Raw genomic sequence first — 16,393 nt, 5'->3', positions numbered from 1 at the left:
TCCGACGAGACGAACCCTCTCCACTGCTCCGTCGCGTCGTCCAGATCTAAACATTCTTGGTGGTGTCTGTTTGCTCTATATCGTGTCTCCCTACCGCTTTCGTGCAACGACGCTCTGAGCGTGTTTTTTAGGGAATTGACAAGTTTGAACCTGGGAACTGTTGCTGGTAAGGAGACGCCAGACCACACATGACATGTAGGATTCAGAAGAGTTCTGTGAGACTAGCGATGATATAATCAAATACTAAATGATCTCAACGTCAGCTCCACTGCACTCCCTGTAAAAGAATCTTAATACCAACTAAATTTAGTGGAAGGGGTTCAAGGCTTTCTTATTTTAAGTTAGCTGGTAAAATAACGTCGAAAACGCAGTTAAGTTTACCATTGGAAATTTTATTCTCCTCACAAAACATTGTTTATAAATTGCACTATTGATAAAAGGAAGTGTTTTAACATAGGATGGTAAAAACCAACTACGTTCAACAAAAATGTGAACGAATATTCCCTGAATGGGTTTCGAAGTTCTACAATGGATCGAAGGATGACCTATGCCATATCACATCTATAATCTAGGTTTAAATTAAGTTTCACAAGAGAGAAAACTATCAAAATGGTTCACAGTGACCCTCAATTATCTTTAATTACTTATCTAACTTGTCGTAAATTACAGTGGCTGATGTGGCTTCTCAATAACTATATAAAAGAAAAATCACCGCGTTTCAGATTTTTACTGCAAGTGGCAAATGTGGATACCATGAGCTTTAATTGACGATCGACACTGGTATTACACAAAAAGGGGGTGTAACAGATGACACTTCTGCAGCTCTGAGTGAAGCCTTATGCGCTCAAAAAGGCGGCATCGCGTGCGTTCATTACCTTGTATGTGTTTAGGCAGCGTCAGGGCGGCAGCGGCCGGCGCAGCAGCCATCCAGCTCGCCGTCTCGGAACTAATCCTCTCCTAACTTCTCCTTACTACAATTTACCGAAGTTGGTTCAAAAAAAAGTATCTGGCTATGTTTTCATCTGACCAATCAGGGTCTCAATGTTAACCTTACGCTCCGCCTACAAAAATTCTGTCTATCCAATGAGAAACGTTATACTTTTCGTGGTGGGGCAATGTTTTTAAAGTTTGAGACGCGAAAAAGTCTCACTCTAAAACCTGCAGCTGGTGTGGTCCTTTTAGCGTTATTGTAAGATCTATACTGTTCTTCTGGAGGGCTCTATCTTTTAACATGGGCTGGGGGGTGGTCCTAATGCAACACAGACGCGAAAAAGTCTCACGCTAAAACTTGCGGGTGGTGTCGTCCTAATGGTTAGCTGGCGACGTGGGTGTCCAGTACGTCCCTTATCGTAGGCCCTTCTAGCTTAACACGGTTCTGCTCTCGGCTTCTGTTCCCGTTTCTCCTCTCGGAACTGCGTCGGTCTCACGGTGGGAAGGTACGACATGCATTTAGGCTTTCTTGTGTTAGTCTGTGGTATTCCATTTGCTCACTCGTTACTCGTATTACTTTGGTTAATTTAATGTCACAATTTATTCGGAGCTATGTGACATACTACTGGATTGGCTTATCATGTCAGGGTTTTGATGGATGGTGTTATATTTGCCTGACACATTACACAGATGTCATGCCTTGGCACCACGTTTTCCTATAAGACACATTTGCTTTACTTCTGAATGGTTTTGCAATTCCAGCTTACCCTGTAATGCCTTGTTCTTGTTTCCTTTGTGCTGACAGAGTTCGGGAGTGCGACATTCACTTCCGTATTGACTTCCACAGTTGTCATTCTCTTATTTTCCGTCATAATCCTCTTCAATGACCGTACGTTTCGATCACTCAATATACACATTCATCCCCGCTCTGTATGCAGCATGCGGTATAAATCTTCCCTGTATGCGGTATAAATATTCGACGCGGCGTCTCTGGAAACACTTAAGACTTTGGTTCCCTGGTTACAGAATAACCCATCACAGGAGAAACAACAATTTGTGTACATTCTAGGTCGCTGAGGTCCGGAATAATGCGCTCACAACTATAGAGAAACGCTTCTGATCACGACTTACACTCTGCTCTTCGTGGTCGAACAAAACTGCGCAATCTGCAGGTTTCGCTAGAATCTGTATTTACATTCAAGCATACATTTCTCGTGGCGATTCCACATTTTTGTACAACTTCTCTACGTTACCTCTCTCTAATAAGACTTGCATTTGCCTACGAGACTCTTGTGAAAGCAACAGTTGTAAATAGAATGAAATTGGGCTATATCAGAATAAATAAATGTTGCTGACTGGTGACTACCAAAGTTGCTTCACATACGTAAATGGTGTGACTGAGAGCTATTGTGCGCATTAGCACACATCATTGCGGGCTGAACACAGATGATCCTGTTCCTAACACATGCTAAAATGCCCCCTCCTCCCCTCCCCCCTCCCCCCCCCCACACATACATAATTATTATAAGCCATATCGATCAAGTCAGATTATTAACGACAAAATGTTGCATACGGACTCATTCAGCGACGGTGAGTTTGGTATGACGTATTGATACCAATGGAATGACAAGTTTCCGTCAGACGTCGATAGCGGTCGCGTGGGATCCGGCACCATCGTCCATGTTTAGTTCAGAGAGCTTATCCTTCTTGACATTGACTGCTGGACTGTTTCTTGAGACTTTGCACACTTAGAGATATACAAGTGAAGTAGATCTTTTGTTTACAGTGTACTTGTTCGCTAATCATTTCTGATCCTGTTCAGCTTTTCTATGACGATATTTGCGGTACCATCTACAGCCCACCTCTCCTTACCAATGTGTTCTAAGTCGTACACAATAGTGAGGTATTCACCCTATACGTTTCGTGCCACTTAAGCTCGCTCCAGACAGATAAGCTTAGTTAAAACTGTTACGGTTTTCGGTGGTTTATCATCAAGATGCAGTCAGAGACGAACAAGCCTTTTCGTCTATATGTGCTCAATACTTTACATTTATTTAGGCTCAGTATCAGGATTTAATTCCCGCTTTAAGTGTGGATATTCTTAGGCCTACTCTTCTGTGACATTCGAACTTTCCGTGCATTTTACAGAATCATTCGCAAACAGCTTCACTCATCACATCGTTTGCACACAGCTCTAGTCATTAAAATTGAAGGCGTAATGCAAAAATCTTTAGATTGGTTTATCTTACGGCGATACTGTTGCTCTCATTTGTAAGGATCGCACACCTGTTTACATTTGCATCTGCATCTACATGGTTACTCTGCAATACATACTTCAGTGCCTGTAGAGGGTTCATCGAACCATTTTCATACTACTTCTCTACCATCCCACTCTCGACTGGCGCGTGGGAAAAAGGCACACCTAAATCTTTCCGTTCGAGCTATGATTTCTCTTATTTTATTATTTCTCCCTACGTAGGTGGGTGTCAACAATACATTTTTGCATTCAGAAGAGAAAGTTGGTGATTGAAATTTCGTAAATAGATCTCGCTGCAAAGAAAACTGAGTTTGTTTCAGTCAATGGCACCCCAAATCGCATATCATATAAGTGACACTCTCACTACTATTGTGCGATAACACGAGACGAGCTGCCCTTCTTTGCACTATTTCGATGTCCTCCGTCAATCCTACCTGGTAATAATCCTATATCGCGCAGCAATATTCCGGCAGAGAGCGGTCAAGTGTAATGTAGGCTTTCTCTTTAGTAGGTTTGTCGCATCTTCTAAATGTTCTGCCAACAAAGCTCAGTCTTTGTTTTTCCTTCCACACAATACTACCTATGTGGTGTTTCCAATTTAAGTTGCTCGTTATTGCAATTCCTAGGTATTTAGTCGAATTGACAGCCCTTAGATTTGTGCGATTTATCGTATACCCAAAATTTATCGGATTTTCTGTACTAGGGTCCTGCGAATGCGGAATCGATTGGTGTAGGAACACCATAGTCACATCCACGCACGACTTCAGCGGTCTCGCTGGACTCCTGCCCTTTATGACAGATACGTTGCTCACATTGTCGTGTAGCGTCGCACAGCCACATCGCGTTTTAAGAATTTGGACCAACTGGCTTGATGTCAGCTGAAAAAAAAAAGAGTGAAGCACCCAGAAGCGGAGAAAGAAGTGAAATGTAACTACACAGGCTGAGACGGTGTGTGAAGTTATTTCACATACCACAGAACTGACAAAGAACTTCTCGATATGAACCCACTTACTAGTATGCACTTGTATCTTCTAGATTCACGCACTGATTTGGTTGGGAAGGTTTTCATCATGCCGTTATATTCTGTCCTTGAGGACATGATATCTAGGACAGTGCTGCTGGTCCCACGTTCTGTCGGGGATATAGTTCGGGATCTTACTGACCACAGGAGCATCTCAACGTCACGCAAACAGTTCATAGAGAGAAGTGTCATGTGTGTTTGAGAATTATAGTGTTGAAAAGTGGCACCACGATACTGACGCATGAGAGGCAACACACGAAGGCACAAGATTACCGTGACGTACCATTAAGTCATCAGAGTTCCCCCAGTCAGTACCTAGTCGTGACATGGAATCATACCCGATGGCTCCCCACACCGTGGCACCAGAAGAACCATCGCACTGCCACTCCAAAACACTCGAAGAATAGAACCGATCCCCAGGTCAGGTGGTCATCTGAGGTACTGCAGAAATGTGATTCATCACTGAATGCAGTGCGACGCCTTTCATCTGCAGTCCATGCTTCCCCATTCTGACATCAGCAGTTTGTGTTGTGATTTTAACAGCAGTCAACGCATGCGACGGTTAAGTCTCTACTTCGGGTGTTCATGTTCTCCAATCAATGGTGCGGAGTGACATCGCAAGGAGTCCACTCAGAATTGCCAGTTATCATGATTTAGGCGGGAATGTCCCGAATTTTCAGTTGGGAAAACGACACCCGATTTAAGCATCGTCTGGAAAGACAAAATGCTGATCACACAAATATGGACAATATTTCATATAACTTTCTGATCTCCACCTTAAATCATTCATTATCAGTTGAAAATTGAGTGGCAATGTTGTATAAGTCACTGAAATTTGAAATTACGCTTTCAGTTCTCATCAGAGAGCTAAGATGACAGCCCGACTCAACAGCTGTTGCTTCCGAGTACCGACTCAGAAGCTGACCATGTAATGCTTAGCCATTCTCTGCAACAATAGCAAAATACTGTTGTGCAGTTCCCTCCGTGAAACGCTTTTGCAAATGTGGATTTCTCATCAACAGTGAAACTAAAGAAGTTACGAAAAATAAACTAATGTTGAAGACCAAGTTCAAGAGTGAATAGTCTGAAGTCTATTCATGGCTCCCAAAAGGTTTAGATGATCATTATGCTCCTGTACTGTGTATCTCTCATATTTCAGTGTTTCCCATGGAGGCAAAAATTACGTTAAAAACACGAAAACATTCCAACACACGGAACTTCTATTCAGCTATCGATCCCGAAAACGCGGATGGAAGTAAGTTGTGCATTTTTCATCTCCCACGGAAGAGTAGAACAAGAAAAACAATAGCTGTGGAAGCATCCTTTGTGTTTCACTCAGTTAAACATAGTGTATAGTTTTGTTACTGTGGACTGCTGCAGAAATTTGTTCCCGCAGTTATTCTCAGATTCAAAAATACCTGAGAGATATCCACGTAGTCGCACAAAGGCAACGAAAATGGGTTCCTCTGTACTGGATCCGTAATCAAAAGAGCGTACAGTTAAGAACCTGGACCATTCTGTTTCTTCGGATGCATTCAACAAATGACACAATTAAACCTTTAATAACACCCCAAAACAAGCAGAAAAATTTATTTTGAATTGATGTAGAAGCCATTGTTATTAAAACATATAATGAGTACCATCGGTCTACTAAAAGAGTTAGTGAAATAAAGAAATTTTGCGCTTGGATTGACAGTGAATGACAGGAGATTTTAACACCACGTTGGCATCTCTCACCTCGAACGTAGGGCGAATGGTGAAAAACTTTGAACCGGTTAAATCGTATTGCCTCTTGCAGAAGTATTCACCAAAGATGCTCAAAGACTTTTTCCAAGTTTATTGTCTTTGGCATACCTGGGTTTTGTAATAAGTATTGGTGGTTATTTTGCCTCAATAAATGCAAAACTTCAGTCTGATTATGATCTTAAAACAGGTTTATTCGACCTTGTGAATCAATTTAGAACCTTTCTGAAACAAAGAAATGAAGGAAACTTTTACATTTTTATTTCGTCCGTCTCAGTTGCATACATATACCGTTTATTGCCGCAGAGGTATCGGTTACGTGTAACAGGCCCTTCCTAAATCACACACACAGTGTTGTTAGACGTAGCTATCTATGAGATTCATGTGAAACAGTAGACACTTAAGCTGCCATATAAACGAGTGTATTTATCACTCACAGTTTGACTTTCCTGTATGAAGCAGTTCGTGCCTTTTGGCACCATTTTGTGTCACTAGTTATGGTTAATAACAAGGTGTGTGGTTTGAGAATGGGACAGTCAACCGGAAACCAGTAACAACTGCAACAGTAACAGCTGAAACGTTTGTGGACCAAAAGCTGCATGGGACAACGGGAGCCAAATACGACGTTGGTTTTTTTTGTTGCTAGGTGGGGTCGCTTCAGAGATATGAAGGTCAACTTCGTTTTTCTAATGGGATGCTATAGTTTGGTATTCATTTTCTTACAGCGGCTATCGAGACGAATAAATGATGTGTAACAGTAAGGTCTTTAAAGGTCTACGAAAGTCACAAAGGTGTTTGAAGTGATGTCCATTGGTGTCAATGCAGTGCTGCAGTTTTCTTATCATGGATTGAGTGGTATTCCTTATCGCTCCAGCATTTATCGAAGAACATGCTCTGACAATTTTCTCTCGTATTCGTGAATATAGTAAATATTCGCCGATTATGGCTATTCGTCTAAAGTTCCATTGACATGTAAACACCAGTCGACTGTTTCACAATACAACACTAGTAGCAACGGTGAGACAAGTATTGTCGAATAAAGTGAATGTGAATTATGTTTTCTTTCAAAGAACATGTCGATATGCTTCTCATTTACGGAGAATATCAACGAAATTCAGTGACAGCTAGAGACTTATGCGCTGAAAGATATCTTTAACGTACTCACCCTACACGTAGTACATTTAAATATGTGTATGATAAAGTGAGAACAACTAGATCTTTAACCCATCGGAAACATATCCGGCAAAGGAAAGTTACTAACGAGGAAACAGAAATTGGTACTCTTGCCACTGTGGTTCGAGATCCTAGTGTAAGCTCCTGTCCAATCACAAGGCAATCTGGAATGAGCCAGAGTAGCGTTGCTCGTGTTCTGCATCGTCATAAATATCATCCTTACCATGTCAGTTTCCACCAAGAGATAATTGGTACGGATTGTACGCATCGCATTGAATTCTGCCGATGTTTTCAACTGCAGATTCAGAGGGATGACACATTTATTAATTTGATTTTATTTACTGACGAGATTACGTTCACGAGCCATGGAAATATTAATTTGCATAACATACATTATTGAGCAACTGAAAATCCATGTTGGCTGCGGTAAGTTGCACACCAAAAACCGTGGTCGATGAATGTATGGCGAGGAATTCTGGAGGACAGAATTATAGGCCCCTATTTCATGGAAGGAAATCTCAGTGGGTGGAATTACACCACGTTTCTGCAACAAACAGTACGTGTGTTATTGGAAGAAATGCCTTTAGGAACAAGGGACTGAATGTGGTATCAACACAATGGGTGGCCGTCACAATTTTCGCTGATGGCAAAGACAATTCCCAAATAGTTGTATTGGACGCGGAGGAGATGTGTCGTGGCCTTCTAGATCGCCAGACTTAATACTTCTGGATCTTTTTCTCCTAAGGGCTCGTAAAAGACATTGTTTATGAAGACATTCCAACTACAACTCAATATATGCAAGAGAGAGTTGTCAGAGCATGTGTTTCGGTAAGTGCCGATGTGATAAGGATTACCACTTCCATGATAAGAAGATTGCAGCACTGCATTGATACCATTGGTCATCACATCGAACAACTTCTGTAAACTGACGTTCGTGTCACCTTTGGGACCTTCGTTGACCTTAAAAGACCTTACTGTTGCACATCGTTGGTTTCGTCTCCATAGCCGTTATCAGAAAATGAGTACCAAACTATATCATCCCATTTAAAAAAAATTGTTGACCTTCATATATCTGAAGCGAACTCACCTAGCAACAAAAAGCCAACGTCATATTATGGTCCCCGTTGTCCCATACATTTCTTCCATAAACTTTTCATCTTCTATCATACTTTCGGTGTTATTCTAAGGGGCAGTAGTTAGTGACTGACCATGTATATTACTCAAATTTTCCTCATTATTATACTGTTGTGGAGCTACCATTACGAGACAGCATGCCTCGAATCACCAAAGAAAAGAAGACCAGTTTTGATATCTCTGTAACATCCTCGATCGACTTGAAATCAGTGAACGACGATCGTGTCAAAACACTCAAAAGGGGATGTGTACATAGCTTTCAAACCATTTTCATCACTGAAGAAACAGTGCCCAGTTTCAGAGTTCATGGAAGTGACTTCTCGATATGAACTCTGTGTGGACGAAGATTTGATGTTCAAGGAATGTGTGGAATTAAACACCTTTCTCAAGAAAGAAGAGGATTATTTTTTCATCTAAATTCTGAAGTTGAATTGGTGAAATTTTTTCGCTGTTATGAAAACTGTGAAAGCATATTCAGTTTTTTCTGTTTCGTGTTTTCTGTTCTTAATTCCAATGCTGCCTCATAAGAGCTTTTATCCTCACGAGGAACATTTGGCGAGCTGAAAGAAGCCGTTTGTCAGTGGCTACATTAGAACCTGAATTAATGGTGAAGCTGAATTACTCATTCATGCGCCTACAGTTTCGTCGTTTTTCTCGTTAGGGAAGAAGAGAACATTTTACTAAGTACTTTGAACAGCAAGCAGAAATATCAAAAAGGTAAATGCAATGTTTTGTTATATTGTATTTTGAATTATAGGCCTATATGTGTTTTGTGTAGGATCCACAAAAAATCCTGATTTTGTTCGGAAAAGAAACTGGTAGCCCCGAGAACATTAATTGTTCTCAGATGGCAGGCGCAAATGTGAAGTGGTTCAATGGGTTTGGTACACAACATGGTGATCCTCCTTTGTCATTGTAAGACGCGATCGACTAGCGACTTGAAGAAACGTATGCCTGCACTCATGCTCTCATTCAGTCTAGCATCGAACCGCTGTCACATACGAATGCCCCACGAATCTGGATATCCCTGTATTCTACCAGTTATCCGAACCGAGGATCACAATAAGGCTCTTGTGAGACCCTGCCATGTGATGATAACACTGTCTCATGCGATACACCGCATCTCCGTGATTTTCACACTCATCCTCAACATCTGACACTGTTTACAATCCGTGTATACCATACCAGAACTGACAAAAATACTAAACACGAACAACAGTACTATGTATTCTCGTGGCCGTTCTACCTATCAGTGACAATTAATATTTTGGTAATTTACATATACGCCGATAGTGTATACGTGTTCAACGTTACACTGATATTTTGGGTGCTTTATCTTTTTATTAGGCAATATACACGTTATTGCGCCAAATTTAAGGACGAAAGTAATTTTCATATGGTGTGTACTGCCAACTAACATAGCTTGATGTTACTTGGAACATACTCAGAATGAACTGCTAGAGTATAGTATAGAAGGTTTTTATTCAAAGACAATTATTACTCTGAAATCACCGAGATTGATGAGGGTCCCCTGGATATTAAAGGTGGGGACGTAGTTCTGAATAAAGTGTTGGATGAAGTGCTGATATGTTGTCCACAAGGTAGGTAAGTTCGTGTGGTGGGGCGTTCCATTCATAAACCACTGCTGTTGACAACTCCTGGACGGTCATTGTTGTATGTCAACATACTGCAATACGTCAACGCATCCCACACGTCCTCTAGGGCATTTAAATTGCGATGAACGCTCAGGCCAGGCCAGTAGCCGAAAATTCTTTCGTTCCAAGAGCTCTTTCACCTACACTTTGCTGGCCGGAGTGGCCGTGCGGTTCTAGGCGCTACAGTCTGGAGCCCTGCCTTAATTTTTATGAATGACAGTGCTCGACCACATCGAATAGTATCGGAGATCCGAAATGTGAAATGATTTGGGTGAAGGTCACGGTTAAAGCAGGCTCAGACTTGGTAATTGGATGTCTCTATAGGCCTCCGGACTCAGCAGCTGTTGTGGCTAAGCACCTGAAGAATAATTTGGAAAATATTTCGAGTAGATTTCACCACCATGTTATAGTTCTGGGTGGAGATTTTAATTTGCCGGATATAGTCTGGGAGACTCAAACGTTCATAACGGGTGGCAGGGACAAAGAATCCAGTGAAATTTTTTTAAGTGCTTTATCTGAAAACTACCTTGAGCAGTTAAACAGAGAACCGACTCGTGGCGATAACATATTAGACCTTCTAGTGACAAACAGACCCGAACTATTTGAATCAGTTAATGCAGAACAGGGAATCAGCGATCATAAAGCGGTTACTGCATCGATGATTTAGCCGTAAATAGAAATATTAAAAAAGGTAGGAAGATTTTTCTGTTTAGCAAAAGTGACAAAAAGCAGATTTCTGAGTACCTGATAGCTCAACACAAAAGTTTTGTCTCAAGTACAGATAGTGTTGAGGATCAGTGTACAAAGTTCAAAACCATCGTACAATATGCGTTAGATGGGTATGTGCCAAGCAAGATCGTAAGAGATGGAAAAGAGCCACCGTGGTACAACAACCGAGTTAGGAAACTGCTGCGGAAGCAAAGGGAACTTCACAGCAAACATAAACATAGCCAAAGCCTTGCAGACAAACAAAAATTAATAAATAAACGACAGAGGTCTAGAGAAACAATTAAAATCGTTCAAAAGAGGAAAGGCCGCTGGACCTGATGGGATACCAGTTCGATAGTACACAGAGTACGGGAAGGAACTTTCCCCCCTTCTTGCAGCGGTGTACCGTAGGTCTCTAGAACAGCGTAGCGTTCCAAAGGATTGGAAAAGGGCACAAGGTCATCCCCGTTTTCAAGAAGGGACATCGAACAGATGTGTAGAACTATAGACCTATATCGCTTACGTCGGTCAGTTGTAGAATTTTGGAACACGTGTTATGTTCGAGTATAATGATTTTTCTGGAGACTAGAAATCTAGTCTGTAGGAATCAGCATGGGTTTCGAAAAAGACGGTCGTGTGAAACCCAGCTCGCGCTATTCGTCCACGAGACTCAGAGGGCCATAGACACGGGTTCACAGGTAGATGCCGTGTTTCTTGACTTCCGCACGGTGTTCTATACAGTTCCCCACTGTCGTTTAATGAACAAAGTAAGAGCATATGGACTGTCAGACCAATTCTGTGATTGGTTTGAGGAGTTCCTAGATTACAGAACGCAGTATGCCATTCTCAATGGAGTGAAGTCTTCCGAAGTAAGAATGATTTCAGGTGTGCCGCAGGGGAGTGTCATAGGACCGTTGCTATTCACAATATACATAAATGACCTGGTGGATGACATCGGAAGTTCACTGAGGCTTTTTTCAGATGATGCTGTGGTGTATCGAGAGGTTGTAACAATGAAAAATTGTACTGAAATGCAGGAGAATCTGCAGCGAGTTGACGCATGGTGCAGGGAATGGCAATTGAATCTCAATGTAGACAAGTGTAATGTGCTGGGAATATATAGAAAGATAGATCCCTTATCATTTAGCTACAAAATAGCAGGTCAGCAACTGGAAGCAGTTAATTCCATAAATTATCTGGGAGTACGCATTAGGAGTGATTTAAAATGGAATGATCATATAAAGTTGATCGACGGTAAAGCAGATGCCAGACTGAGATTCATTGGAAGAATCCTAAGTAAATGCAATCCGAAAACAAAGGAAGTAGGTTGCAGTACGCTTGTTCGCCCACTGCTCCAATACTGCTCAGCAGTGTGGGATCCGTACCAGATAGGGTTGATAGAAGTGATAGAGAAGATCCAACGGAGAGCAACGCGTTTCGTTACAGGATCATTTAGTAATCACGAAAGCGTTAGGGAGATGATAGATAAACTCCAGTGGAAGACTGCAGGAGAGACGCTTAGTAGCTTTTGTTAAAGTTTCGAGAACATACCTTCACCGAAGAGTCAAGCAGTATATTTCTCCCTCCTGCGTATATTTCGCGAAGAGACCATGAGGATAAAATCAGAGATATTAGAGCCCACACAGAAGCATACCGACAATCCTTCTTTCCACGAACAATAAGAGACTGGAATAGAAGGGAGAACCGATAGAGGTACTCAGGGTACCTTCCGCCACACACCGTCAGGTGGCTTGAGGAGTGTGGATGTAGATGTAGATGTAGTTGAGGAGCTCTTGCAACGAGATGATATTCAGCTAATAGACTGGTCTCACCATTCCCCCTACCTAAATCTCATCAAGCTCATGTGGGGTGCGTTCAGAAAACTTGTTACGACACGACCACAGGCACCAACGGGCAGTCAATACAAGGTGTACCACTTTGCTTCCGACGTTTTTCAACGATTTGATGCTATAATGAAAGAAACTGGTTACACATGTAACATTCAAAGTATTTTCCATCTCTGGCCACTACTTTCTCCCATCTTTTTGGCAGTGTACGAATCCCTCGTCGAAAAAATTGCTTCAAAAGATGAGTATCCATCCAATTTGTGACTTCTTCATGACATCGGAAGTGTTGGTCAGCCACGCCATGCGCCATTGATCTAAACAGTCCGAGGGAGCAATGCCTAGAGAATACGGCGGGTGGGGTAGGACTTCCCATTTTAACGTTTCCAAGTACATTTTGACATCTTTTGCAACGTGGGGTCAAGCGTTGTCGTGCTGCAGAATCACTTTATCATCCCTCTCGCTGTATTGCGGCCGTTTGTCTTTTAATGCTGTACACAGACGCATTAATGGCGTTCAATAACGAGCACATGTGATTGTTTCACTTAGCTTTAACACTTCACAGTACACGACGCCGAGCTGGTCCCACCAAATGCATAGCATTAACTTGGAGCCGTGAATATTCGGTTTGGCCGTCGACGTGGAAGCATGGCCGGGATATCTCCATGATTTTCTACGTTTAGGGTTATCGTAATGAACCAATTTTTCATCTCCGGTCACAAATGCGATGCAGAAATCCCTTCCGTTTTCACCTCTGAAGCAACTGTTCACAAACACACAAACTCCCTTCAACGTCTCTTGGTTTCAGCTAACACGGGACCCAAGTTCCTTCTTTATTAACCATGCCAATAGCCTTGAGACGTTTTAAAATGCCTTTCTGTGTCACTCCCACTAATAGTGATAATTCTTCTGGAGCGTGACGCGAGTCTTCACTCAGCAATGTCTCCAATTCTGCATCCTCGAAAACATTCTGTCTTCCACCACTATGTCGGTCTACGACGTTAACATCACCCTTCTTGAAGCGTTGAAACCACTCACGAGACGTTCTTTCACTAATAGCGCCCTTACCATGCGTGCTTGAGTGCATTCGATGAGACTCAGCCGCTGTTTTCTACATATTGAAACAAAACAGTAATACCTCCCGCAAATGACGAGAATTAGGCTCGTAAACAGACATTTTCAATCAAGAACAACTTTACGATGCAGACACAAATAGACTAATGTTTGAATTTGGTTATGTTGACCGAGGTCTAAGGTAACTGCCTAACGTCTGCGATTTATTTCTTTCGACCGCTGCTTACCGTCGTCGCCATCTATCGGCAAAAGGCGGAAGCAAAGATGTACACCCTGTAGTTACGAACGACGCTAGAGGGGAGTGAAACGCCCTGCCATCAGAACTTCTTACCAGCCTTACGCGTGGCAGAACGTTTCAGCGCATGCATTGCCGTCCGTGGTTGTCACACACCCTATTGAGAACTATGTCCCGTTTTTTGTATCGTTCAGCTGGACACCTTGTATCGCTCTCATGTTAGTGTATTTATTGTCCTCGAATAAAAATCCTCTCAGTTCGTATTTCCTTTAGCTAATTTCTATACTTGACTGTAGCAGATCTTTCTATGTATTGTCCAAGACTCATCGATCAATATTACTTCGCTTGACCGCTTGTCAAAGTTTCGTTTGCGCACCAGCACAGGGTATCAGACATAAGAATGTTCAGGCGCATCTCCTATGATGTTTCGACAGATATTAGCAATTTCATTTTTGCAGTGTGTAGGTGGAGTCATCCCAAGCAAGTACTGCTCATCACGTTCTTAATGCGATGTGCCCTGTGCCTACGAAAGCGTCACTTTGTTTACCATTACAAACAAGATGAATTTTAAAACGGAATTCTGATTGCCCATTCGATAGAGCGATCTCACATTAGTGTAATGCGATGTTCTTTTTATTGATATGTGTTTACACGAACAGTAAAACTCGAAGAATAACCGAACATGCAGAAGCGATTGAGTAGCGCTGCTGCATGGCGGTAGGAGGCAGCACGGGGTAGTGGTATCCGGCCTCTGTTGAGGTACTGGTTATTCTCCATGTTTTACCCTCCCCGTTAATGCCTATTGGTAAATCGAATGTGTCGACTAGGCACTTGAAACTCCGTTTTAAAAATCATTTCGTTTGTGACTGTAAACAAACAGACTCTTTTATAACGACGCTGGACGTTGCGTGAAATTAATGACGAGCAATTTCTGTTTGTACTGACTCCAGCTATGCACCGCAAACACGAAGCTGCTAATACCTGCCAAAGTACCAAAGAAAATGCATCTGACGCCCTGTTAGATTCAGGGGAAAACACCGAATCTCCTCAATTATGTGTTGTATGAATTCCAGTCTCCCTACCATCTATGGCCACGTCTATTATCATGAAAGTTTTATAAACGTAGGCTTCCGCGGCCATTGTCCCAGTCAGTAAAACTTGTCTGGGTTTGTGTGTAAACCTACAGACGTTTCTGTCACTGTTACAAGTGATCTTCTTCAGGGTGTTTTTGTTTACGCCCTGAAGTAGGTCACTTGCAACAGTGACCGAAACGTCGGTAGTTTTACATATTGACAATGCAGTCACAAATCAAGAAAATTTCTGTTGATCACATGAGTTGTCATTGGACGTCATACCACATGGTTCATCATCCTCTTTCTTCTTTTATTAGCTGTTTTGGTCATATTCGTATTCTCAGGTATTCTCCTGAGAAGCTCCACATTTGTTACCTTATCAGTGCACTTAATCTTCAACATCTTTCTGTTGGTTTATCGGTTGATTCGGGGGAGGAGAATAAACAGCGAGGTCATCGGTCCCATCGGATTAGGGAATAACGTGGAAGAAAGGCTGCCGTCCCCTTTCGCAGGAACCATCCCAGCGTTTGCTTGAAGCGATTTAGGGACAATCAAGGAAAACCTAAATCAGGATGGCCGGACATGGGTTTGAACCGTCGTCCTCCCGAACGCGGAATCCAGTGCATTAACCACTGCACCACCTCGCTCAGTACATCCTTCCGTAACCCTAAATCTCAGACACTTCGATCCCCTTCACTTCTCCTTTTCCGCAATCCACGATTCACTTCGTGTCACTTTTACATGTTGATCTAGGTGATGTATGACTCCACGGAAGGAACTTACTCCAGTATATTTTTTATTGCTGTCTTCTGTCATTATTTTATGTGTGGCCAAATTCCCGTTGTGGACTCGTCGAATGGTATTCCACTCTCAGAAAAACAGGTGTCCTAACTTGATCGCAGAGGATCATTGAGAACCCAATGTCCCACAACCGACGGACGGCGCGGTGCGCGACACGCTATTGGGTTTGCCGGCACGGCAACCAGAATGCGATCGCAGGAACGGGTCCTTCCGAGAGTTCTCCTTTCTTTACGGCAAATTACACTCACAGAAAGGGGTCGCATCCGGAAGAGCGATAAGGCAGCCCAAACTCGGCAAGTGCATCCGCTTGCGCCGCGAGTCAATTTAACTTTGCGTGAGGAGGCTGCACCCTGGGCCACCGTGTTGCCCAGGGCAGTGCGTCGCAGCCGCCTCTGATGGCCTGCTCTGATAATGTGCGCGGAAAGCGGTCGAAACGTCGCGGAGACGTATAGTCCGGGAGTCGTGCAGGAAGCGTTTAAAATAATTGCCGCGCGATAAGACGTAGAGTGACTGTGGCCAAGAGTGCGTGCGCCACGGCGGGAACACGACAGCAGCTTCTAGTAGCGCCCGAGAGGCAGTCTGCGTGTCGATGTGTCGCATTGAAACACATCGTGTCTTCTTTCTGAGCGGTAACCTATTGCCAAGAAAAAAAAAATCTTACTGTTTTGTATTCATGGGTGAAAGAGAAACTACAGTTGTCTTTCGTGGTTTTCTAGTTGTGTTGAAGCTCGACACTCGGCGATTG

Source organism: Schistocerca gregaria, chromosome 1 (genome assembly GCF_023897955.1).
Source record: "Schistocerca gregaria isolate iqSchGreg1 chromosome 1, iqSchGreg1.2, whole genome shotgun sequence".
Classification (NCBI taxonomy): Eukaryota; Metazoa; Arthropoda; class Insecta; order Orthoptera; family Acrididae; genus Schistocerca; species Schistocerca gregaria.
This window is presented reverse-complemented; position numbering follows the sequence as displayed.